At 47.3% G+C, this 25784-nt stretch overlaps 1 pseudogene across 1 annotated transcript; it reads left to right on the top strand.

The window, feature by feature from the left end:
* The first annotated feature begins 350 nt into the window (after positions 1-350).
* LOC148506467 (uncharacterized) lies at positions 351-23906 on the top strand (annotated as a pseudogene). Its single transcript, XR_015869787.1, has 6 exons — positions 351-488; positions 2351-2549; positions 3070-3148; positions 3265-3353; positions 3516-3621; positions 21928-23906. The product of XR_015869787.1 is annotated as an uncharacterized LOC148506467 (transcript).
* The last annotated feature ends 1878 nt before the right edge of the window (positions 23907-25784 follow it).

Genomic DNA, 25784 nt, shown 5'->3' with positions numbered 1-25784 from the left:
CCTCAGCAGCTGGAGTGCCACAAGTCACCTGCCCCCTGGTGTAGAGATCAGACAGAGACTGACCACAACACAGATACATTACACACATCACCAGCAGGAGAGGATCATGGGTAATACTGTTATCTCATCATAACAGCCAATCAGCAGCCACACAGACGTCTTATACAATAAATGCGGCACAAGTTACAGGTGATCACGTGATGTCCCCTTTGCAGGCGCCATTTTGTGTAAGACCGCTCATGTTTCACAATGACTAATGGTCTTCAGGAAAATGTCCGTAATAAGAGTAAATTAATACATTTTAAGACAATACCTCTAGTGTTCAGAATATAAGCCCCCCTCTTCCATGACTAGTTGATGACGTCAGGGTCCTCGCCGTGAACGGGATTTAGACACTACCCCTCTTCACATACAACTTTACCTACGAGTCTATGACACCATCACCCAGAGACCACCAGGACCTGCATTTAGGAGCTCAGTATTATCAGGTGTAGTACCAATGTGACCTGTGTGTAGTGATCAGTGTGTGACCTGTGTATAGTGATCAGTGTGTGGTATGTGTGACCTGTGTATAGTGATCAGTGTGTGACCTGTGTATAGTGATCAGTGTGTGACCTGTGTATAGTGATCAGTGTGTGGTATGTGTGACCTGTGTATAGTGATCAGTGTGTGACCTGTGTATAGTGATCAGTGTGTGACCTGTGTATAGTGATCAGTGTGTGACCTGTGTATAGTGATCAGTGTGTGACCTGTGTATAGTGATCAGTGTGTGGTATGTGTGACCTGTGTATAGTGATCAGCGTGTGACCTGTGTGTAGTAATTAGTGATGCTCCCATGGCTGATATATATTATGTATATATTCCAAAACTACAGATACTCTCAGTACATAGAGCAGCTGTCGCAGTTATGTTCAAAGAAATTATGTATACGTTTATATATACAGCAATGTTGGTTGACTTTCTTAAAAATACATTAATAAAAAAATTTGATACAAAAAAAATGAGTAGAGTTTTTACTTACTTTAAAGTAGTGAAACTTCAGGACTTTCACAATGGCCTCACAGGTGTCCGGGATGGTGCGCCCCAACGCCTGGGCGGAAATGAGGGTGGCGAACTTCGGGTCTTCAAAAGACCGTCCTGTTTCCAGATATCGCAGGGTAGCCACCAACCTCTCTTCAGCCGGGATGGACATCCTCATATTGGTGTCCTGCCTCTGGATATAGGGGGTCACCAGACGCAACAACTCCTGGAATGTGGCGTTATCCATATGCAGGAAGTTGTAGTTGTCGTCCAGGTTATTCTCCCTAAGCTCCGTCAGTGGGGGCATATGGGAGCGAGTCTCCCTCCTCGTCAGCCACTCCTTGGTCCAGCAGGACCTCATCCTCCTCCTTCTCTCCTGATCTCCTTCACCTTTCAGCCTCAGATAGCCATAGGCTAGCAGAAGCTTATGGCGATAGGAATCCATCAAGAAATCTGAAATCACACTAAGTAAAGGCAAGCCTTAAAACAAAGCAAGACACACTAGCAAAGTACAACGTTCAGCAGGGTAAAATCTCACTAGTCACTGAGCAGAGTGTACAAAGATACTAAAATGGCTGCTGCCTTTATACCCACTAGAAAAGCCCTCCCCTACTGACATTCCAGCAGATGTATCGTGTGGTAATTTGCTGCATACGATCTATCTTATATGAATTCAAATCGTGTACGATAGAGCAAATCATATGGTCTCATGTGGAATCGTTGAATTTTAAACACAAATCTTACAGAATCTGAAGGGATGAATTTTCAAGGGAAATCGTATATACAACTTCAGATGCGATTACAAATCGTACCGTGTATGGCCACCATAAGGGACCATAGTTAAAAAGAAAAATGGTTTTATATTTAAATATTGACTTATACATTTCAAAGTCACATGATGTGACCATTGACCTCGAATAACTAAAAAAAGTATGTTTAATTTTTTTGTACATAAAGTATGTTATACACTTAATTACAATCTCTCTTTGGTAGGAGTTTTATTTTTTGGGAAGACTTTGGGAACATGATTAAAAAAAATATTAAATAACTGCAGTTCAACCCTTCTTGCACTAACCATGCAACTGGCAAGTTCAGACTGGTCTTGTAGTGTCTCTCTGTGTTCTAGGGATTGCCATCGGTGGTTTTCCATCGATGGAAACCATCAATGGTACCATCGGTGATACCCATCAATGGTATAATAATGACGGGAGGTGTGGGAGTGTCACAGTGACCTCACTCTTATCTCTATTACTAACACAGGGACCTGACTGGGGAGATGGATAATTCTTGGAAAGTCACAGTCTATACATTAATGTCTCTCAAAATACAGGATTACACAGTAGTGAAAAAGACAACAGCCATCTGAGGACTGTGAGACACCCAGCAGCCATCCCCGTGTGTCAGGAGGACTGAGCAGGACCCAGAGCCCCATCACGGTGCCTCCAGCTCACTTACTAATACATGAGAGACGCAATGACCAGAAGATCCTGGAACTCACCAACAAGATCATTCAGCTGCTGACTGGAGAGGTGACTGCTGGGAATGGGACATTATACGGTAACACCAGGGGATGTGTCTGGGTGATGACTGGAGAGGTGACTGCTGGGAATGGGACATTATACGGTAACACCAGGGGATGTGTCTGGGTGATGACTGGAGAGGTGACTGCTGGGAATGGGACATTATACGGTAACACCAGGGGATGTGTCTGGGTGATGACTGGAGAGGTGACTGCTGGGAATGGGACATTATACGGTAACACCAGGGGATGTGTCTGGGTGATGACTGGAGAGGTGATTGCTGGGAATGGGACATTATACGGTAACACCAGGGGATGTGTCTGGGTGATGACTGGAGAGGTGACTGCTGGGAATGGGACATTATACAGTAACACCAGGGGATGTGTCTGGGTGATTACTGGAGAGGTGACTGCTGGGAATGGGACATTATACAGTAACACCAGGGGATGTGTCTGGGTGATGACGGTATCATTGTGTGTGTCAGGTTCCTATAAGGTGTGAGGACGTCACTGTCTATTTCTCCATGCAGGAGTTGGAGTATATAGAAGGACACAGGGGTCTGTACAAGGACGTGATGATGGAGAATCACCGGCCCCTCACATCACTGGGTAAGAGGAGACTGTCATGTACTGTAATGGGGAGAGCAGCTATGGGGCCACCTATATACACATCATCTGATAATCACATATATACAGTGTAATTAGTCACTGTGTGTCTCCTACAGATGGGGCCAGTAACAGGAATACCCCAGAGAGATGTCCCCGTCCTCAGGATCATACAGAGGAAAAGTACAATAACCCACAGGAGGATCAGGTAGGTGGGATTCAGGGAGTTGCCCAATACCAATGTGACGCTACAGTATATGATCTGTAGGACAGCTGTGCGGGTCTCATACACTGATGTCTTCTGTTTACTCTGAATTAAATCAGTCATTATTATATGTATGTTATTTATATTGTCTTGTGGGATATTCAGGTTGAAAAATGTATTAAAGAAGAAAACATAATGGTAGAAGAAGAGACGTATGTGATGGGTGATCAGCAGTGTAAGGAGGAGGAAATCCCTACAGCTATCAGCACAGGTGAGTAATAATCACTAAGTACAGAACAGTCACATATTCTCCTTGTTCTGTCACTACAACACTCTCTTATCCTACACCCTCCTCTGTCACTACAGCACTCTCTTATCCTACACCCTCCTCTGTCACTACAGCAATCTCTTATCCTACACCCTCCTCTGTCACTACAGCACTCTCTTATCCTACACCCTCCTCTGTCACTACAGCAATCTCTTATCCTACACCATCCTCTGTCACTACAGCACTCTCTTATCCTACACCCTCCTCTGTCACTACAGCAATCTCTTATCCTACACCCTCCTCTGTCACTACAGCACTCTCTTATCTTACACCCTCCTCTGTCACTACAGCAATCTCTTATCCTACACCCTCCTCTGTCACTACAGCAATCTCTTATCCTACACCCTCCTCTGTCACTACAGCCATCTCTTATCCTACACCCTCCTCTGTCACTACAGCAATCTCTCATCCTACACCCCCCTCTGTCACTACAGCCGTCTCTTATCCTACACCCTCCTCTGTCACTACAGCCGTCTCTTATCCTACACCCTCCTCTGTCACTACAGCCGTCTCTTATCCTACACCCTCCTCTGTCACTACAGCCGTCTCTTATCCTACACCCTCCTCTGTCACTACAGCCGTCTCTTATCCTACACCCTCCTCTGTCACTACAGCCGTCTCTTATCCTACACCCTCCTCTGTCACTACAGCCGTCTCTTATCCTACACCCTCCTCTGTCACTACAGCCGTCTCTTATCCTACACCCTCCTCTGTCACTACAGCCGTCTCTTATCCTACACCCTCCTCTGTCACTACAGCCGTCTCTTATCCTACACCCTCCTCTGTCACTACAGCCGTCTCTTATCCTACACCCTCCTCTGTCACTACAGCCGTCTCTTATCCTACACCCTCCTCTGTCACTACAGCAGTCTCTTATCCTACACCTTCCTCTGTCACTACAGCCGTCTCTTATCCTACACCCTCCTCTGTCACTACAGCCGTCTCTTATCCTACAATCTCCTCTGTCACTACAGCCGTCTCTTTTTTTTCTTTAGGGACCACAGGCTCCACAGGGAGACCTTGGGGTATAGGTTCGAAACCAAATCCGGGCATTACGCAGTTACAGCTTTCAGCTTCCAGGATGCACTGGGTCCACTTTCCCTATAACTCCGCCCCCAAGCCATAGGCACCTCAGTTTGAGTAGGTGCCCGGCTGAAGTCAGGTCACTGTTATCGCGGAGGCTTAAGCTATTTTATTTAATTTTACTTTTTTGATAGTGTAAAACTATCTCCTGAGCGCACAGCAACAGACTGTCCATTGGACGTCTGTGCTGCCGCTCCGTCAACCCGCCTGTGCCGTGACTCCAGGACTGATCTGTGGATCTCGGCGGGACCACAGGGTCCGTGATAGCCGGGCCCGGCGGACTTCCTCGACTACGGCCGGCTCTACGGGGACAAGGTGCATATTAGCAGTCATTGCCTCTGGTCTCGGGACAGACCGGAGGCGCTGAGGTGGACGCAGGCCCCCATACACTGTGCTTCCACTAGACCACCAGGGACAATATCGGCCCGGGAAGCCGGCGTCCCGGGGGTTAATAGTCAGCCAGGGGAGACAGCTTTCCCTGTTGTAGCAGCTCTTCCCCTCAGCTCGCCTTTCCAGTCTACGGTCTGGCTTTGCTGATCTACTTCCTCCTTGGGCCATGCTTCCTCTGAAGTTTCCGGCGGCCATTTTATATCCATGGGGCACCGCAGATCTCCTAGGATTGGCGTTTGGTCCTGTCCTGCTGTGTACCTCGCCTTTGGATCAGTGTACATAGCGCTATAGCCTTCCCAGACACTGAATCTGGGCAGTTGAATGTAGAGACATTTGCAGTATATTATATGTAATGTTTATGTGTGTATATATATGTATATATATATATATATATATATTTCTGCATTGTATGTGACTTATGCTAGCGCTGACTGTCTGTGCTTTATTCTCTCACCTGTCAGAGTATATCTATCCCTTTTCTTTACAATCTGCCCTAATACAGGTGTACTTAGGGTGGTTCAGAGACCTCACATATATATACTTGTCAGTATTTGTGAGGTTGGTCACATACTGTTGTGTGCTGCACGTTGCCATATTTTAGGTGGAACTGTGTGTTGCATACGCTGATAATGGGTCCCTGCAGCTAATCTTAGCGCCAGTCAGGACCTGTATAGCGCTGCTTGATATTTCCATGGTCAGATATATCTGACCAGGAAATGGAGCACGATACTGCACCCATTTTTGCTATCCTGCAAGTCATGTGCTGCAGGTGTGAGTACGGAGGATTTGACTTGGGAAGGGTTATGTATAAGGTGCCATCAGGTGCGGGGCCCCTTCAAGGTCCCCCCTTGGGCGTTTTTTCCTCAGACCCTGACCTCCATTGCGGATCGCCTGGCGGCCCCCATAGTTGTAACCCACTTCATGTTACCTCAACATGCTACCCTTCCCTCTCAGGGTATCTCGTAGTTCTTACGGTCTACTCCTGTGACACAGACTACCGCTCCCTACCGGGGTTTTTCACAGTACATGCAATTCCCTCAGGTACCACAACAGTATGTCATTTCTCTTGCAGGGATTACATGCAATGCCCCCTTGGGTGGATGCATTTTCTAAGAAATAGAAGACCTATTCCTTTCATCACGAGAAGGAGCCTAAATCAAGTATTAATATCCCTGCTTTGGTGCTGGAGGTCAGGTCCATCTTAGTTATTGAAGCTGTCGAATCTGCACCTAAATCAAGGCAATCCTCAGATAAGAGGTCTCACAAAAGTGTTTGGCCTCATGTTACCCATTCCCTGAGGGTCAATGTAAGTAATAGGAATCACCTACTGCGATGGATTCTCATGTTACTGGTTTGATAATGACCACTACTACGCCTCCCATTCCTTCCCTGACGGATTCTACGGATAGGAAGGTGGAAGCTTTGCCTGAAATCAATATACTCGCTTTCAGGGGCTGTTGCCTGTCCAACCATGGCTATCGCATGTGTAGCTAACACTATTGAGAGCTGGTTTCATAATGCGGCCTGGGATCGGCCGCTACTCCCCTTCACGCCGGCGTCCTTGGGCTTCGGTGTCCAGTCGCTGGGAGTGGAGGTGAGTGGTGTCTGAGTATTTTCCCCAGGGTCTGCTAGGGCTTCCGTGCGTGCGTCCTGGTTTCCGGGCGCAGCCATGTTTGTCCATATCACCTGACTAGTCTCTCCCAATGGTAGTCCTGTGGTCACTCAGCTGATCCAATGACCAGCTACCCAGGGGTATTTTAGTTTGACTCCAGGAACAGGGAACTGCTGTTCAACTTCGCTGTCCCAGTGCCTGTGATTCTCACCAGCGTTGCTCTGTGTTTTTTTCCTTCAGAGTGTTGCTTCAGCCACTGTTCTCTAGAATGTACTGCATTAGCTTCCATGCTATTTTCAGTCTGAGACTTGGTTCTCTCCCAGTACTGCTGTCTTTTATGTTTCTATTCCTGTGTGTCTTGTAATGTGTTGCTAGTTCTATTGCAGCTTCTCTGTTACTGAGGTGTCAGGTTTCCTGTTAATCACTAGTTGGCTCCCAGCTGTACATCTAACTAGTCCCAGTATATGCCTGTGTCTACATTTCTCTGTGTTTTTCTCTGTAAATCAGCACCTGGATTTCTAGCATTTTCCAGTATTCTCTAGCAAGTCTGCGATTAGGATCTTTTAATAGTGTTCAAGTATTCAGTTCCTTTCCAATATTCAAGCATTCAGTTCACCTCCAGTGTTCTAGCATTTAGTTAATTTAATATAGATTCGGTCTTCTGCTATTCCCAGGTACCTGTCCAGAGGGCCGCGACCTGCTTACTTGGTGTGGCACAAACCAAATTCCAATTGGAGGGGTCACTGGAGAAAACCACTAAGTGAGTTAGACTCCGCGCCTCTGGGCAGGTCTAGCCAAACCTGGGTTCAGCCGCAACTAGGAGACCTAGTTACAGACTCTTCCCTAGTCACCCAAAGCCCCGGGCTCACCGTCCACCACAGAGGAACACTTGCATCGGATCGTGACAGCTGGGCTGCTGCATTTGTAGACCTTTTTCCCTCAGATGCTACTGGGGATCAGATGTCTTCATTCAAGATGCAGTTTCCTGTGTTGGAGTAGCAACACTGGATGCCAGTTGCCTAACCTCCAGCGTTTTGGCCGCGACTGTATCTGCCCACCATACCCTATGGCTGCGCTCATGGAAGGCAGAGGTGGATTCCAAAATAGGCCTTAAAGAATTACCCAATAATGGGGAGATCTTGTTTGGCCCTGACCTTAACAAGATTGTAGCAACGTTGGCAGTATTACAAACAGCTTTTCCGCCTTCAGCTACTTCCACTACAAGGCCTCGGACTACATCTGTTAAGTCCTTTTTACCTCAAGGAAAGCCTAAAGGCCAGTGCTTTTCTAGGTAGCCGGTCTCCATGAGGGCCACCATACCTGTAACCAAGCAGACCTGGAACACCAGATGCCCTTCTTCTAAACCTGAGGATAAACCTTCAGCCTGATGGGACAGCCCTTCATCTGGGGTGTGAAGGTCTGGGTTTGTTGTGGACCCGGGGTGGTGACAGGAGCAGACACAGAAGCTGATTTAAATAAAAAGTGGAGTTTTTAATAAGTGATTTAGCAGACATGGGAATGGCAAAAGAAAAACTTCAGGTTTAGCAATAAAGTGCACTTGATAACTGTGGTGAAGCAAATGGGAGAATGTCCAGATAGTGACAGGCAGGAAATGTCCAGTATGCAGGTTTGGTGAGCTGTAACGAAGTGCAGGCAGAGGTAATGAAGTCCAGCTGGGAGTTAGAGTGTGAGGCAAGGTGCAGGGAAACAGCAGGTTCAGGGACTCAGGCAGGGAAAAGGTAAATGGAGAGTGCAGGGTGAGTCCAGCAGGTTTGGAGCAGGCAAGGTAATAGGCTAGTAGCGCTTCCAGGCAGACAGGTAAGGCACAGGTACTCTCTCTCAGCCGCAGCTGAGAAACACGTTGCACTGGCAATGAATGAAGGCTCTGGACCTTCCTAAATACCAGGTGCCGTGCTGTTACTGGCTGGAGGAGCACATGACCCACCAGGATTGGACAGTTTGAATCACATGACCTGAGGCAAGATGGCGGCGCCCATGCCAAACGGAACGGAAACACCACCAGGCCTCAGTGACAATGTGCCCGCACAGAACCACGCGCAGCCAATGCCCCTCGCAAAACACCAGCACCGCTGCCAGAGACCCCTCACCACAATGACCTCACAGGTAATCCCTGGTGACCACCATGCTGAGAAACCCTGGCCGTGACAGTAACCCCCCCCCCCTTATGAGTGGCCTCAGTACACTCACCAGGTGTCTCCGGATGGGCAGCGTGGAACCTTTTGATGAGTGCAAGAGCATGGATATCACGGGCATCAGTCCAACAACGCTCCTCTGGACCATAACCCCTCTAATCCAAGAGGTACTGCAGATGTCCTCTGCGGATACGAGAGTCCAAGACGTGGGAAACCTCAAACTCCACGCCTCTTTCAGTCTGGACACGGGGAGAAGCAGGCAGGACACTGTGGAACTTATTCAACACTAGGGGTTTAAGCAGGGAGATATGAAAGGAGTTGGGAATTTTCAGGTAAGGGGACAACTGAAGGCGTTAAGCTATGGGGTTAATAATCTCTAATGGAGAAGGGCCCGATGAAGCATGGAGCAAATTTCAAAGATGGTACTCTGAGCCATAGGTTCCGGGTGGACAACCAGACTTGGTCCCCAAATTGCATACGTGGTACTATCCTATGCTTCTTGTCAGCTTGAAATTTGTAACGGAAGGACGCCTTCTCCAGGTCAGCACGAACTTGAGTCCAAATTGATGCACATCTCTTTACAGTGTCTTCCACAGCTGGTACATCAAAGACGGGCAGGCTTTGAAATTGAGGAACCCGAGGTTGAAGACCGTAGACCACTTGGAATGGGGTTTGGTTCGTGAAAGAGTGGTAGGAGGCATTGTGTTCAAATTCAGCCCATGGCAGCAATACAGACCAATTGTCTTGGGAAGATGTCATGAAAATCCTCAGGAAGGTCTTGATTAACCCTCTCGGTGGACCATTGCTTTGTGGGTGATAAGCTGTAGAAAAATTTAGCTTTACTTGCAATACTGAACATAAGGCTCTCCAAAATTTTGCTGTAAACTGAACACCACGGTCAGAGACTATCTCGGCAGGAAGACCATGGAGACGGAATATATGTTGTACAAACAAATGAGCTAGGTCAGGAGCAGAAGGTAATTTCTTTAGTGGTATGTAATGGACCATTTTTGAGAATCTGTCTACTACGACCCAGGTGGCAGTGAACCCTTGAGAATTTGGCAGATCCGTGACGAAGTCCATGGAGAGATGCGTCCATGGACGCGATGGAATAGGTAGCGGCAACAACTCATCAGCCGGAGCCTGACGTGAAGACTTATGCTGAGCACACAAGGAGCATGAAGAAATAAACTCCGACACGTCCGCTTTCATGGATGGCCACCACTAGCTTCTCTTCAGAAATTCCATGGTCTTCCGGGTACCTGAGTGACCTGCAAAGCGAGAGGAATGAGCCCAGGTGAGGAGCTGCTTCATTAACTCCGGGGCCACAAAGGACTTCCCAGTGGGAGGCTGTACTTGTAGGGTGGCAAATACTCTTGACTCCAAGACAGGGGTATTTTGTTGATTCTCCGCTTTGTCAACAGAGGAGAGATGTGGACAGAGCATCTGGCTTTTGATTAAGGGCTCCAGACCGGAAGGTCAGGGTGAACTGGAACAGAGCAAAAAATTTTGCCCATCGGGCCAGACGAGGACTCACGCACTGGAGATTCTTGAGGAATAGGAGGTTTCTATGATCTGTGAAAACAGTGAAGGGAACTTAGCCCCTTCCAGCAGGTATCTATTCTTTTAATGCCAATTTCACTGCCAGGAGTTCTTGTTCACCTATGGCATAATTTCTTTCGGCAGGCGAGAATTTCTTGGAGAAAAACCCACAGGGATGAACTCGATTATACTCATAACGCTGGGAAAGAACTGCACCCATGGCCTCTGAAGACCCATCCACTTCCAATAGAAAAGGCCTGTCCAAATCTGGTTGACGTAAGACTGGAGCAGAAATAAAAGCCTGTTTTAAAAGCTGGAAGGCAGTCTTTGCCTCAGGTGACCATAGGGCAGGATTAGCATCTTTATGGGTCAGCAGTGATGGGAACCGATAATGAGGAGAATCTTTTAATAAAACGTCTATAGTAGTTGGCGAACCCAAGCAATCTCTGGATGGCTTTCAAGGTTTGAGGTCGGGACCAATCCAAAATTGCCTGCACCTTCTTGGGATCCATTTCAAGACTGGAGTCAGAGATGACTTAACCAAGGAATGGCACACTGGGTACTCCAAAGACACATTTCTCCAATTTGCAGTAAAGGTGGTTCTTTCTTAGACGGGATAATACTTCCTTCACATGTTCATGATGTTTCTCTATAGAAGACGAAAAAAATCAGTATATCATCCAGGTAAACTACAACCGAGACATACAACAAGTCCTGGAAAATTTAATTAACAAAGCCCTGAAACACGGCAGGGGCATTGCACAACCCAAAGGGCATCACAAGGTATTCGAAGTGTCCATCTCTGGTATTAAAGGCGGTCTTCCATTCATCACCAGCGCGAATACGGATGAGATTATAAGACCCTCTCAGATCCAATTTTGAGAATATGATGGACCCTTTAACTCTTTCGAACAACTCTGTGATCAGGGGAAGAGGATATTGGTTCTTAATCGTTATATCATTAAGGCCCCGGTAATCTATACACGGTCTTAGGCCACCATCTTTCTTGCCAACGTAAAAGAAGCCAGCTCCAGCAGGAGAGGTGGAAGGACGAATAAACCCTTTCGCTAGGTTGTCCTGGATGTATTCAGACATGGCTTGACTCTCAGGCACGGATAGAGGATAGGTGCGACCACGGGGTGGCATCTTGTCAGGCAGCAGCTCGATAGGACAGTCCCATTCTCTTGGGAGGTAAGACGTTCACCTGTTGTTCTGAAAAAACATCAGAGAACATCTGGTACTCCTTGGGAATAGCTGGAGATGTTAACGAAGCTGTCTTTCTTACAGGTCGTATCTTGGGAAGACAGGATTTCTGACAGTTCCCCATGAAAGAATCTGCATTGAACACCAGTCTATCCTGGGATTATGCTGGCGTAACCAGGGTAGTCCTAAAATGATTTCTTGAGAAGCCTCTGGTATCACTAAGAACTTTAAAGAGTGGAGTGCCCCAACACGAACTAATACTTGTTGAGTTTCCTTGGTGACCATTCCTTTAGCTAGAGGCCGTCCATCTACAGAAATCAGGGAAATTGCGTGCTTGAGAGATGAACAAGGAATCTGTAGTTTATCGACTAGGCTGGAAGTCATGAAGTTTCTGGCTGCTCCAGAGTCTAATAGAGCAGAGACGAAGATAGGGTTGGGCTTGAGATCCAATGCTAAGGAAATCTTGAAATCTTTAGTGTTTGGGGACGGACTCATAACTCCTAACTTGATGTCCCCAAGGTCAGTTAGGAACGGGTGTTTCCCGATTTGCAGGAGCAGGAGGCCACCAGATGACCCGAATCTGCGCAGAACAGACAGGGTTTTTTTTAGCATCCTTCTCTGACGTTCCTCTTTGGAGCGATGGGTTTGGTTCACCTGCATAGGCTCCTCATCTATAGGAGGATGGGGTGGACGGGTAGGTAAGGGAGGCGTAAATTACCTTTGCTGGTCAGTTCTGTGCTTTTCAGCCTGATGTTCTCTGAAGCGTAGGTCAATTTTGTTGCAGAGTGAGATCATATCATTTAAATTTGTGGGAAGCTCACGGGTGATCAGATCATCTTTTAATTGGTCAGAAAGGCCATGCCAAAAAGCTTGAGGTGAGTGCCTCCTCATTCCACTTAAGCTCTGATGCCAAGATTTGAAACTGTAGGGCATATTGGCTGACAGGACGGGTTCCTTGTCTCAGGGTCATGATGCTGGACGATGCTGACACTGTGCGTCCAGGTTCATCGAAAATCCTCCTGAATGAAGATACAAAGTCTGTATAGTTATCCAGCAGTGAGTCTGAACGCTCCCGGAGTGGGGAGGCCCAATCCAAAGCCGAGCCGGTCAACAAAGACACGATGTATGCCACTTTAGTTCTAGCAGTGGGAAAGTTATCAGGCTGTAAGGTAAAGTGTATGTCACACTGATTTAAGAAACCACGACAGAGTTTAGGATTGCCGTCAAATTTGCTTGGCATAGGTAGGTGTAAACGAGGGGATACCCTGGTCCCTGTATTACCAGGCACAAGAGGAGGTGTAGTTGCTGATACCCCTGGAGTAGTTAACAAGGTTTGCAGATTATCTTGTCGCTTAGACATCTCTTGGTAAAACGGAGCCATTTGATGCTGCATAGTTTCCAGGTTTTCTAAATGACCAGCAATACTGCAAAATAAATCCACTCCAGACTCCTGTTCCGTGGCCGGATCCATGGGGCCACTGCAAACTGTGAAGGTCTGGGTTTGTTGTGGACCCGGGGTGGTGACAGGAGCAGACACAGAAGCAGATTTAAATAAAAAGGTGGAGTTTTTAATAAGTGATTTAGCAGACATGGAAATGGCAAAAAAAAAACTCCAGGTTTAGCACTAAAGTGCACTTGATAACTGATGAAGCAAATGGGAGAATGTCCAGATAGTGACAGGCAGGAAATGTCCAGTATGCAGGTTTGGTGAGCTGTAGCGAAGTGCAGGCAGAGGTAATGAAGTCCAGCTGGGAGTTAGAGTGTGAGGCAAGGTGCAGGGAAACAGCAGGTCCAGGTACTCAGGCAGGGGAAGGTAAATGGAGGGTGCAGGGTGAGTCCAGCAGGTTTGGAACAGGCAAGGTAACAGGCTAGTAGCACTTCCAGGCAGACAGGTAAGGCACAGGTACACTCTCTCAGCTGCGGCTGAGAAACACGTTGCACTGGCAATGAATGAAGGCTCTGGACCTTCCTAAATACCAGGTGCCGCGCTGTGACTGGCTGGAAAGAGCACATGACCCACCAGGATTGGACCGCTCGAATCACATGACCTGAGGCAAGACGGCGTCGCCCATGCCAAACGGAACGGAAACACCACCAGGCCTCAGTGACCGTGTGCCCGCACAGAACCACGTGCAGCCAATGCCCCTCGCCAAACACCAGCACCGCTGCCAGAGGCCCCTCACCACAATGACCTCACAGGTAATACCCGGTGACCACAATGCCGAAAAACCCTGGCCGTGACATGGAGGATCCCAGAGTGAGAGGCCAACTTCTTCAATTCGCCCAGTGCTGGTGTCAAACCACCGTGGATGCTTGGGTAAGAGATGGGGTCTCTCACGGGTACGCCCTCTCATTTCTCAGATGGCCTCCCCATCTGTTTTTCTACACAGACCCTTCTTCAGACCCGAACAAGGCCTTCCTTATCTAGAAAGCTATACAGTCCTTGCTGTAAGCAGGGGTAATTATGCCATTCCCACTATCTCAGCAAGGGACTGCTTTATCTACTTTTTCTGGGTCTCATTGGCCTATCCTCAATCTCAAATCCCTGAATCAATTCCTAAAGGTGCCTAGGTTCAGGATGGAAACCCTACGCTCCATCATCCTAGCTATGGAACCTGGGGACTTTATGGTGTCGCTGGATATTTGGGATGCGTACCTACAGGTACCTATAGCGCCCTCTCATCAGTGTTATCTCAGGTTTGCTGTTCCACAGCAACAGTTCCAATTTTCAGGCTCTGCCCTTTGGACTGTCCACAGCTCCAATGGCGTTTACCAGATTTATGGCTTTTATGACAGCCCACCTGCTCAGGGTATCCGACTGCTACTGTATCTGGACGGCCTCCTGCTCTTAGCTGGATCCCCAGAGGTACTTTAAAGCCAATTCCAGTTAACCATTGGTTTCCTTCACAAGCACGAATGGTTAATCAACTGGGAAAAAGTCCTCCCTGAATCCCTCACAATGTATGATTCATCTGGGAGCCCTGCTGGATTCTCAGAATCGGATAATCTTTCTGACGTCAGACTAGATCTCTACTCTTCAACTTCGAGTGCGCAGATGTCTCCACAGTCACCAAGTGTCCTTACACTCAGTAATCTTGGTTCTGGAATCCATGGTGTCCACCTTCGACATGGTGGAATATGTTCAGTTACATTTCAGGCCTTTGCAAAAACTGATCCTCTTCAGGTGGAATGGGTTTCTCCACTGGATTATATTCAGACGTTAATGCTCTCTCCGGAGATGCGTCTGTTTCTATCTGGGTGGTTACGGCCATCTCATCTAACCAAGGGTCACCCTTGTTGGATCCCGGACGGATGCTAGCCTCTGGGGCGCAGTGACCGGTCCGCACTCCTTTCAGTGCCATTGGACGTCGGTCGATTCATCCCTGACTATCGACTTATTGGAACTTCGAGCTGTCTAAGGGCCCTCACTGTGGCACAACACATACTTCACAGTAAACCTGTAAAGGTTCAGTCCGACAATGTCACAACAGTTGCTTACTGTTAAGGCTTGGGCATGACAATAGGGAATTAGCCCTGCAACAGCCTTGAGGGCTGGTATACCTTGGCTGGATGCAGCCGTGCAGCAGCCTTGAGGGCTGGGTGTGACTTGGCAAGTCGTGGCCCGAGATGCAGCCTTTGGGCTGTGGGAGCAGCCTTGAGGGCTGATATGCCTTGACTAGTTGTGTCCTGAGGGCCAAGGGTGTGATGCAGCCTTTAGGCTGTGGGAGCAGCCTTGAGGGCTGGTATGCCTTGACTAGTTGTGGCCTGAGAGCCAAGGGTGTGATGCCAGCCTTTGGACTGTAGAGGCAGCCTTGAGGGCTCGTAAGTCTCTGGTGTAATATGCCCAAGGGCGTGGAGGTGCGACCAATCCAGCCGGGTTGACACTGGCAATGGTGCGCCGGATTACGCACTTTGGACGCTGAGGTGCGGCTAATGTCGCCGGGTTGACACTAGCCGTCGGATGCTGGCAGGCACCCCAGGATGAGAATGTACGCCGTGCCGCCTAGATGCCACAAGCAGCACTAGCGGATAGCGTGCAAGCCAGACCGCTTGGATGGAACAAACGGCAGCGGGTAAACACAGTAGAACAGGATTCTGGAACTCGACTGGGCACAACTGGAAACACGAGAAACGCTATAACCTGCAAGGCGGCAAAAGTCCATACGATACAAATAGGTGAGGAAGCCAGTCGGCAGCATCTGAGACTACACGTCACTCCCTGTGGCGTCCAGAGCGCCTAGCAACAAACGGAGCAGAATCAGGTGCATTACCAGTGACAGGAAGTCCATAGCCGGAAGGAGACAAGGTGCTGCCATGGTTTGTGACACTTACATCAAGGAGACACTCCAAGTCGGGCAGCAATGACAGAAGTGTCACACATTCTGACATGGGCAGAGGGTCATCTCCCGGCCATTTCTGCAGTATTCATTCCGGGAGTTCTCAATTGGGAAGCAGACTTCCTCAGCCGTAACGACGTGCATCCCGGTGAATGGTCTCTTCACCACGAGGTGTTTCAACTCCTAGTGAACAGATGGGGCCTTCCAGAGGTGGACCTCATGGCCTCCCGACACAATCACAAACCGCCAGTATACGGGTACAGAACAAGAGATGCTGAGGCAACCTTGGTAGACGCTCTGTCAGTAAAGTGGACCTTCCAGTTTGCGTACCTGTCCTCCAGTCCCCCTTCTTCCTCGAGTTCTTCGGAAATTCAAACAAGAAGGCGGCACGGTCCTCCTGGTTTCTCCAGCCTTGCCCAGACATCATTGGTACTCATACCTTCATCGACACTCTGTTCCTGCTGCCTCAACGTCCGGACCTGTTGTCTCAGAGTTCTTGCCTTTACCCGGGCCTGGGTCATCTGTCTTTGACAGCATGGCTCTTGAGCAATTCCTCCTAAGGTCTAAAGGATTCTCCAGATCTGTAGTCAGCACTATGCTCAGAGCGCTTAAGCCAGCCTCTGCTTGGATATATCGCATACTGTGGCATACATATTTCCAATGATGTCGTCCCAGGGGTTACTACCCCCAGGTGTTTCGGATTGCCAGAGTCCTGGCTTTCCTTCAAGCTGGGTTGGACCTTCCTCCGCTTGGCTTCGCTGAAAGTTCATGTCTTGGCTTTGTCAGTATGGTTCAAACATAGACTTGCTCCACTACCGGATATTCGCACCTTCCTCCAGGTTGTCCTCCAGATTCAACCTCCCTTTGTCCCCCCTAGTGGCTCCTTGGGATTTGGCAGTAGTTCTTTGGGCCCTCCAGGGTCCTCCATGTGAACCCCTGGATTCTACAGAACTCAAATGGTTGACTGCAAAGACTCTTTCTTCTGGCTATTGCCTCTGCCAGAAGGGTGTCAGAATTAGGGGCGCTCTCCTGTCACACCCCATTTTTGATATTTCATCAGGACAGGGCTGTGCTTTGGACTCGCCCTGGTTTCCTTCCTAAGGTTATTTCTAGTTTCCACATTAATGAGGAAATTATAGTCCCGGCCTTTCAATCTCCAGACCTCTCGGCAGGTGAGGCCTCTTTTGTATGTGGTCTGTGGACCGTACCAGTTCCTTTGGAAATCAGACTCCTTATGTGTGCTATATTGATTTCACAAGAAAGGATGGCCAGCCAATAAACAAACATCTGCTAGATGGCTCCGTATGACTATCTCATAGGCTTATACGCAGGCGGGTCTTCCTGTTGCAGCTTCTGTAACTGCTCATTCCACTCGGTCTGTGGGTAGCTCGCCGTGGCGCTGAGCTGTACAGCTTTGTAAGGTGGCCACATGGTCCTCTGTCCATACCTTTCTGAGGTTCTATGCTTTTGATACCTTTGCCTCTCAGGATGCTTCCTTTGGGTGCCGGATTCTCCTCTCAGCGCAGGAGCGTCCCCACGGACATCCCCAAGGTCTCCATGTGGAGCCTATGGACCCTGAAGAAGAAAATGAGTTATGGTAAAACTGACCATTGTTAATTGTCTTTCTTCAAAGTCAATAGGGTCCACAGGGCACACAACCTGATGCACCTGGCTTCACATGGGCTTTGTTCTGGTCACCGATTTTCTGTCTCCTCTGTGAGAGTGTGATTCTTGTATGTACCAGTCTTCCTTCTCTCTTATCCTCCTCCGGTCTTTGGCTTGTCACAAAACTGAGGTGCCTCTGGCTTTGGGGGCAGGATATAGGGAGAGTGGACCAGTGCATCCTGGGAGCTAAAAGCTTTAACTGCATGGTACCTGGATTCCTCATCCACCATCTACACCCCAAGGTCTCCCTGTGGACCCTATGGACTTCGAATAAATAGAGTTAACAAAGGTAAGTTTTACCGTAACTCTCATTTTTACCCTCTCCCACCTGGTGAGTGTACTAAATTGGAAGTCCCTCCTACCGTGGATTCTCCTGTGGCACAATTATTTTAGAGCTCTACATTGCCTATACCATCCACATCCTCCCTTAAGGATGCTACAGATAAAAAAAACTATAAACTTCTCTTAAGTCTGTTTACTCATTTTCTGGTGCTATTACCAGGCCGGCTATGGCCGCAGTCTGGGTAGCTAAGGCTATTGAATGATGGACGGATGCACTGGAAGAAAGCATGTCTTCACATGCCACCAGGGACCAACTGGCCTTTGTCTCCAATATGCAGGAAGCGGCCTCTTATTTGGGAGAAATTGCATGAAATACTGAACTCCTTGCTTCTAAAGCATCTGCGACCTCAATAGTCGCCCACAGAGTCCTTCGGCTATGTTCTTAGACAGCGGACACGGAATCCAAGAATGCCCTCGAATCCTTACCCTTCTTTGGAGTCAAGCTGTTTGGCACAGAGTTGGACAAGATTGTGGCTAATCTGGCAACCTCAAAATCTGCATTTTTACAATAAGCAGCTACCCCTAAGCCTAATAGGTGGGCCTTTCATCCCCAAGGTCAGGCAAAAGGACAGTCCTTTCCAAGGCACCCTGCTTCAAACAACATCACCAAGTCTAGATCTAAACAGCCTTGGGCAGCCAGACGTCCAGCTCCTAAGTTTGGCGACAGTCCCTCCTTCTGGGGGATTCCAGGGTGGGACGCCGACTTCTGCAGTTCACAGACTCATCGCATCAGACAACCACAGATGCCTGGGTCAGAGAAGTGGTCTCTCATGGATACGCTCTCACCTTCCAGAGACGTACTCCCCAGCTATTTTTTTTTGTAGAGGTCTTCCATCAGACCCCATCAAGGCCCAGGCCTTCGAGTAAGCCATTCACTCCATGCTAAGCTTAGGTGTGGTAATGCCTGTTCAATCGGATCTTCTAGGAACTGGTCTCTATTCAACTCTTTTTGATTCAGAAGCCCAGTGGTTCTCACCGGCCTATTCTGAATCTCAAATCTTTCAATAGGTTTATCCGGGTGCCCAAGTTCCATATGGAAACTCTACGAACTATCGTTCTGGCAATGGAATCTGGGGATTTTATAGTTTCCCTGGACATTCAGGATGCATATCTGCATGTGCCTATTACGACATCCCACCAATGATTTCTGCGGTTTGCTGTTCTGCAGCAACATTACCAATTTTGGGCGCTGCCTTTTGATCTGGCAATAGCCCCTCTGGGTTTTACCAAGATAATGGCAGTTATGACTGCCTACCTGAGGCGTCAGGGAGTCAAAATTCTGCCGTACCTAAACGACCTCTTCATTTTGGCACAGTCACAGGTTGTTTTACAATGCTATCTCCAGCTGACCATTGCCTGCCTCTCCTCAACACAGGATGGTACATCTGTATGCATTCCTGGATTCTCGGGTACAAAGGATCTATCTGCCAGCAGACAAGATTTCTGTACTACAGTTATTATGTGTACACAAATTGCTCCTCAACCGTATTCACTCAGCAATGCAGGTCCTGGGGTTGCTGGTATCCACCTTCGATTATGGTGGAATATGGCCAGTTCCACTCCAGGCCTCTTTAACAACTGATTCTATCATGGTAGAATGACCAGTATCATCTGATCCAATTCCAGACGATCCTCCTTCGGGAGGTGCAGCTTTCCCTCTCATAGTGGCTGCAGACGTCTCATCTGGACAAGGGTCGCCCCTTCTGTGGATCCCAGGGTGGGAGCTCCTCACTACGGATGCCAGCCTACAGGTATGGGGCGTGGTGACAGGTCATCATACCTTTCAGGGAAGATGGAGAACCCAGGAATGTCGCCTGCCCATATACATCCTGAAGCTTTGAGCAGTGTACAGAGCGCTCACTTTGGCGCAATAGCTTCTCCAGGGCAAGCCGGTCCAAATCCAGTTCGACAATGCGACCACAGTTGCCAACCTCAACCATCAGGGAGGCAAGCGAAGGCGGGCAGCCATGCGGGAAGTAGCACACAACCTAATGTGTGCCGAACATTATCTCCCGGCAATCTCTGCAGTATTCATCCCCGGAGTCCTCAACTGGGAAGCTGACTTCATAAGCCATAAGGATGTACACGCAGGAGAATGGGCTCTTCACCCGGGTGTCTTTCAACTTCTGGTGGTCAAATGGGGTTTGCCAGACGTAGACCTCATGGACACGTCATAACCACAAGGTCCCCAGGTACGGGTCCAGGACCAGAGACCCATTAGCTGCCTTCGTGGATGCTCTGGCAGCAAGGTGGGACTTCAGTCTCGCATACCTCTTTCCTCTGATCTCCCTCCTTCCAAGGGTTCTCCAGAGATTAAAGCAGGAAGGTGGCACAGTGATAGTGATAGCTCCAACCTGGCCCAGGCACCAGAGTCTCTCCATAGACATTCCCTTTCCACTTCCTCTATGGCAGGACCTGTTAGCACAGGGTACTTGTCTGCACTCTGACCTCCCTAGTCTGTCTTTGACGGCGTGGCTCTTGAGTCATCCCTCTTAAGAGCCAAATGTTTCTCTAGCTCTGTGATCAGGACGATGCTTAGGGCGAGGAACCCTTCCACAGTCCACATCTGTCACAGAGCTTAGCACTCTTATTTTTAAGGGTGCTCACCCAGATGTTATGACCCTATGGTTTTAGGGGTTTCTGGGTGCTTATGTTTTATTTTTTTTATCTAAGACAGCGTTGTTCTCAGTACCCGGATAGTTACTTTCCAAAAGTGTTATCCTGGGTTTATCATTTGAATGAAGTATATGGTTCCGCTTTGTCGGATCTTCATGTACGGTCTGCTAGACAGTTGTGCAGGGTGGCCACATGGGCTTCCATCCACACCTTCCTTAGGTTTGTTTTTGCCTTTGATTTTTTTTTTTTTTGCCTCTCAGGGTGCTTCCTTTGGGGGCAGGATTCTCCTTTCTACTCCAAAGCAACCTCACCCTTAGGGAAACTGCTTTAGGATGCCCCCATGGTGATCCCTGTGGACCCCCTATGAACCCTGAAGAAGAAATTAAGAGTTATGGTGTAACTTACCCTTGTTAACTCTATTTCTTCAAAGTCCATAGGGCCCACAAGACGCCCATCCTGACACACCTGGCTTCATTAGGACTTTTTTTCTCAGTCACTGATTCCCTCATCCTCGGAGCGTGTTTCTAGAGTGGATTGATCTTCCTTCTCTCCTACTCATGCCTTTGGCCTGTTTGGGCATAAGTAGAGGCATATTTATGCTTTCATAATGTCCAGTTTTCAGTGTGAAGAATTACAGGGCCTTCAGTCTTTTCAGTGACATGAAACACAGCCATAGGATCAGTAAACTGGCTAGCCCCTTCTTCTTCTGATACATTGCTCCAGTCCACAAAAGTTCTGTGTTAATATTACTCTCTGTCTTGAGGATCCTCACACCAAGGAGCTTTGCTCATAGAGAATTCTAATACACTGGTCTACAGCCAAAATGCCTCTGAAGCAAATGTAGTGGATCCTTTTACTAATTCTGGATCAGAAGACCGTTCTGCAAATCTCAGTGTGGCGGAAACATCATCGCACTGGGCAATGCCGGCTCTTCCGACTAAACACCATGTTTAAGATGCGAGAATTGGTATTCTCTGACATAATAGTGTGCTGAATTAAATAGCTCCGAGAGCTCCTTCCCTGTGCTATTCAATTCATGCTGAATTGAATCGTACCATTGACTTAAGCACTGTATCTGAAGAAGTGCATTTTCTTAAAGCAGATGTCTATCTTCCTATACAAAGAATCCTTTAGTGGACCTCCATCTTCCAATAAACTGGATATTGACACAAATGCTACAAGGTCCTATATACAGTAGCTTCCCTGGGGGGCTTTATTTTTTTCTTAATTTAATGAGGGGTTAATGCTGTGGAGTGAATTGGACAATTACATCTTATGACTCTAACCTCTGTGTTTTTACCCACAGAATGTTCTAAAGATCCATCTACTCATACTAAGGAGCAATCAGCCTCATGTGATGGAGGAGACCTCACACCCACTGACATGTATACACCCATATATCATACACAGTATACATCTACTCATACTAAGGAGGAATCAGCCTCATGTGATGGAGGAGACCTCACACACACTGACATGTATACACCCACATATCATACACAGTATACATCTACTCATACTAAGGAGGAATCCGTCTCATGTGATGGAGGAGACCTTACACACACTGACATGTATACACCCACATATCCTACACAGTATACATCTACTCATACTAAGGAGGAATCCGTCTCATGTGATGGAGGAGACCTTACACACACTGACATGTATACATCCACATATCATACACAGTATACATATACTCATGTTAAGGAGGAATTCGTCTCATGTGATGGAGGAGACCTCACACACACTGACACTCTTAATTCAGAACTTGTACATCAGAGAATACATATAGATGAGAGACCGTATTCTTGTTTAGAATGCGGGAAAGGGTTTGCTAGTAATTCAGGACTTGTTGTACATCAGAGAAGTCATACAGGAGAGAGACCATATTCTTGCTCAGAATGTGGGAAATGTTTTATAAAAAAGTCGCACCTTGTTAGGCATCAGATCATTCACACAGGAGCATCCAAATATTCCTGCTCTGAATGTGGGAAAGGTTTTACATGGAAATCAGAACTTGTTATACATCAGAGAAGTCACACAGGAGAGAGACCATATTCTTGCTCAGAATGTGGGAAATGTTTTATAAAAAAGTCGCACCTTGTTAGGCATCAGATCATTCACACAGGAGCATCCAAATATTCCTGCTCTGAATGTGGGAAAGGTTTTACATGTAAATCAGAACTTGTTAGACATCAGAGAATACATACAGGAGAGAGACCATATCCCTGCTCAGAATGTGGGAAAGGGTGTAGTACTAATATAGATCTTGTTAGACATCAGAGAATACATACAGGTGAGAGGCCATATTCTTGCTCTGAATGTGGGAAATGTTTTGCGAGTAATTCAGAACTTGTTAGACATCAGAGAGTTCATAGAGGTGAGAGACCATATCCCTGCTCAGAATGTGGGAAATTGTGTTATAGTAATAGAGAACTTGTTGTACATCAGAGATGTCATACAGGTGAGAGACCATATTCTTGCTCTGAATGTGGGAAAGGGTTTGGTAGTAGTTCAGGACTTGTTAAACATCAGAGAAGTCACATAGGTGAGAGACCGTATCCCTGCTCAGAATGTGGGTAATAAGTCAAAACTTGTTAGGCATCAGATGGTTCACACAGGAGCACCCAAATATTCATGCTCTGAATGTTGGAAATGTTTTTTCATTGAAATCAGAACTTGTTAGACATCAGAGAAGTCACACAGGTGAGAGGCCGTATTCTTGCTCTGAATGTGGGAAATGTTTTACACGTAAATCAGAACTTGTTATACATCAGAGAAGTCACACAGGAGAGAGACCACATTACTGCTCTGAATGTGGGAAAAGCTTTACACAAAAGTATAGCCATGATCATGCTGTGACTGTGAGGAGAGGGCGTTATAGTAATCAGAACTTGCTGTATATAAGAGAAGTCACACAGGAAATTTTTAAAACAAAATTCAAAAACTTGTTACACATCAGGGAAATGACATGGAAACATACCCGTATTCTTTCTGTGTGTGGGAAATGTAGATGTTTATGTTCTGCGCTGTGGAATATGTGTGCGCAATAATAACTTAATAAATAAACTGCATCAAGCTCGGAGTGTGGTTATCTTGAAGTTTACGCTTTAGACTGACAGCATGAAACTAGCACCTCGTTTTATGGTACCAGTTTCTTTACAGGTTCCCTAAGTTTGAACCCCTTCTACAACCTCTTGTTAATCTGTTTTCTCCAGTCCTCCTCCCCCACCCGCTATTGTTCAACACCAATAGGATTTTATATTCTAATCAAATTTTGCATTCCAGCATTTACAGGAGAGGAGAACAATTGCTTGTGGATTGCAAGACATATAGCCAGGAGATGTTCATGAATGAAAACCATCGACACTTATGTCTGTCCAATTCTATAACTGTTCCATAAAAAATACCTTTAACACCTTTTGGAGTGTTTGGGGTCTACCCATAAGGCACAGAATACTGCAGCAAACTGCATCGGGTCTTGGATCTTACTTGCTGAGTCCTATTCCCGGCACATTCTCAGTGGACGGCACCAGTTACGAGCTCCAGGACTCTATGACACGGGCAGAATCTGCTGTATGTGGATGTGCGCCCCCTAGTGAGAACACTTTTTGAAATGTTAGTCTTTTTAAAACTGAGCTCATGAGACAGCTAAATTCATGTTTTCTGCTCAATTCCAAATACCTAACCTATTCCATCCTACCGAGCTCTCAGTACGGTGCCAGAGCATTCGTTTTCCTTTACTAGTGATCATTTACTATATGAATTTCCTGTTTACCTGACCTTTAACTTATCTCCTGTTTCATGATTCTTCACCAACATTTGCCCTGACTATTGTACCTTACCTGCCTGACTGTTAATAAACCCGGTGCCCTGACACTACAAGCTGGCTCCTGTCTTACCCGCATGTCAGACTATTAGTAGGAAAACCACAAGGAGAATCCCGACACTATAATAAAATGGAATCGGTATGAAATACCGCCAGCCGCACCGATGGACAGATCGCGGCAGCGCTGGAAATCCCGATCGTCCTCAGGTAAGTATATACTAACCTAACCCTAACCTCCCCAAGTGCCTAACCCTAATCCCCCCCCGTAAGTGCCTAACACCCCCCTTCCCCGCTGCCTAAACCTCCCGGGGGTGCCTAACCCTCCCTCCCCCTAGCCTAACCCTCCTGGGGGGGTGCCTAACCCTAAGTCCCCCCTCCGGGAGCCCTAAACTTAACCCTCCTCCCGCGGCTATCCGCCCATCTCCTGGCGTCGGGAAAATGACAGGTGTCTAGATATAGACGCCTGTCATTTAACCCACGCCGGGATAAAGCAATCGGGGAGCTGGCTGTCGGGATCACGTCAGCCGGTTTTCTGATTGCATCCCAATAAAATAGTTACATTAAAATGGCAGCAAGTGATAGGAGTTTGTGCTAAAAACTCACAAGAAAATAAAAATAAACCAGGAACAGTCTCCACAGTGCTGGGTGTGTCATAGTAATCTGTATTAGAGACTCATATGTACAAGTCTGCTCTACATTGAACGATGCCAAGGCTCAATGATATTTAAAACTGCAAATAGTTTACTGATACATAGTAAATTTCACAATAAAGCAAATTATAATACAAAATACAATGATACTTATCACCTGGTTTATCCACTTAACTATTTTGTTTTTTTTCTAAAAACTACTTTTTTTTTTTTTTTATGAGTGAATTAGGTGAGGAACATTGATTTCTTCTTCAGGGTCCACAGGAATTACCTTGGGATATGTAGTTGGAGCGATCCACTGTACCAAACAGCAAAAGCTTTGGTGGATCCCAGCATGCACTGGTCCTCAGTATATACCCCGCCCTCAGCCATAAGCATTCAGTTTTTTGTTTGGTGCACGGCAAGCCAGTCACACCTGTTATACAGACTGGACTGCCTAGGCAGTCCTAAGCTTTTTTCTTTTATGATTTACCTTAGTTCTTAACTTCAGAGTTTAGCGGTACCAGGCACCGAGAATGACGCATGCACCGAGACTTTACTGATGCCGAAACACCAGTACCGCTATATGCCCTGAGGTTTTCGGCAGGCCTCAGCATGGCTTAGTTAGTGACTTTTGCTGAGGTCCGGGACTCCAGTCGGGTCACGGAGATGTCAGATAAGCGATTCCTTTCAAGGAATCAT

Source organism: Taudactylus pleione, unplaced genomic scaffold (assembly GCF_031769625.1).
Source record: "Taudactylus pleione unplaced genomic scaffold, aTauple2 ptg000403l, whole genome shotgun sequence".
In the NCBI taxonomy this organism is placed as follows: Eukaryota; Metazoa; Chordata; class Amphibia; order Anura; family Myobatrachidae; genus Taudactylus; species Taudactylus pleione.
The sequence above is the reverse complement of the archived record's forward strand: the minus strand, read 5'-3'. Positions and strand labels throughout refer to the sequence as shown.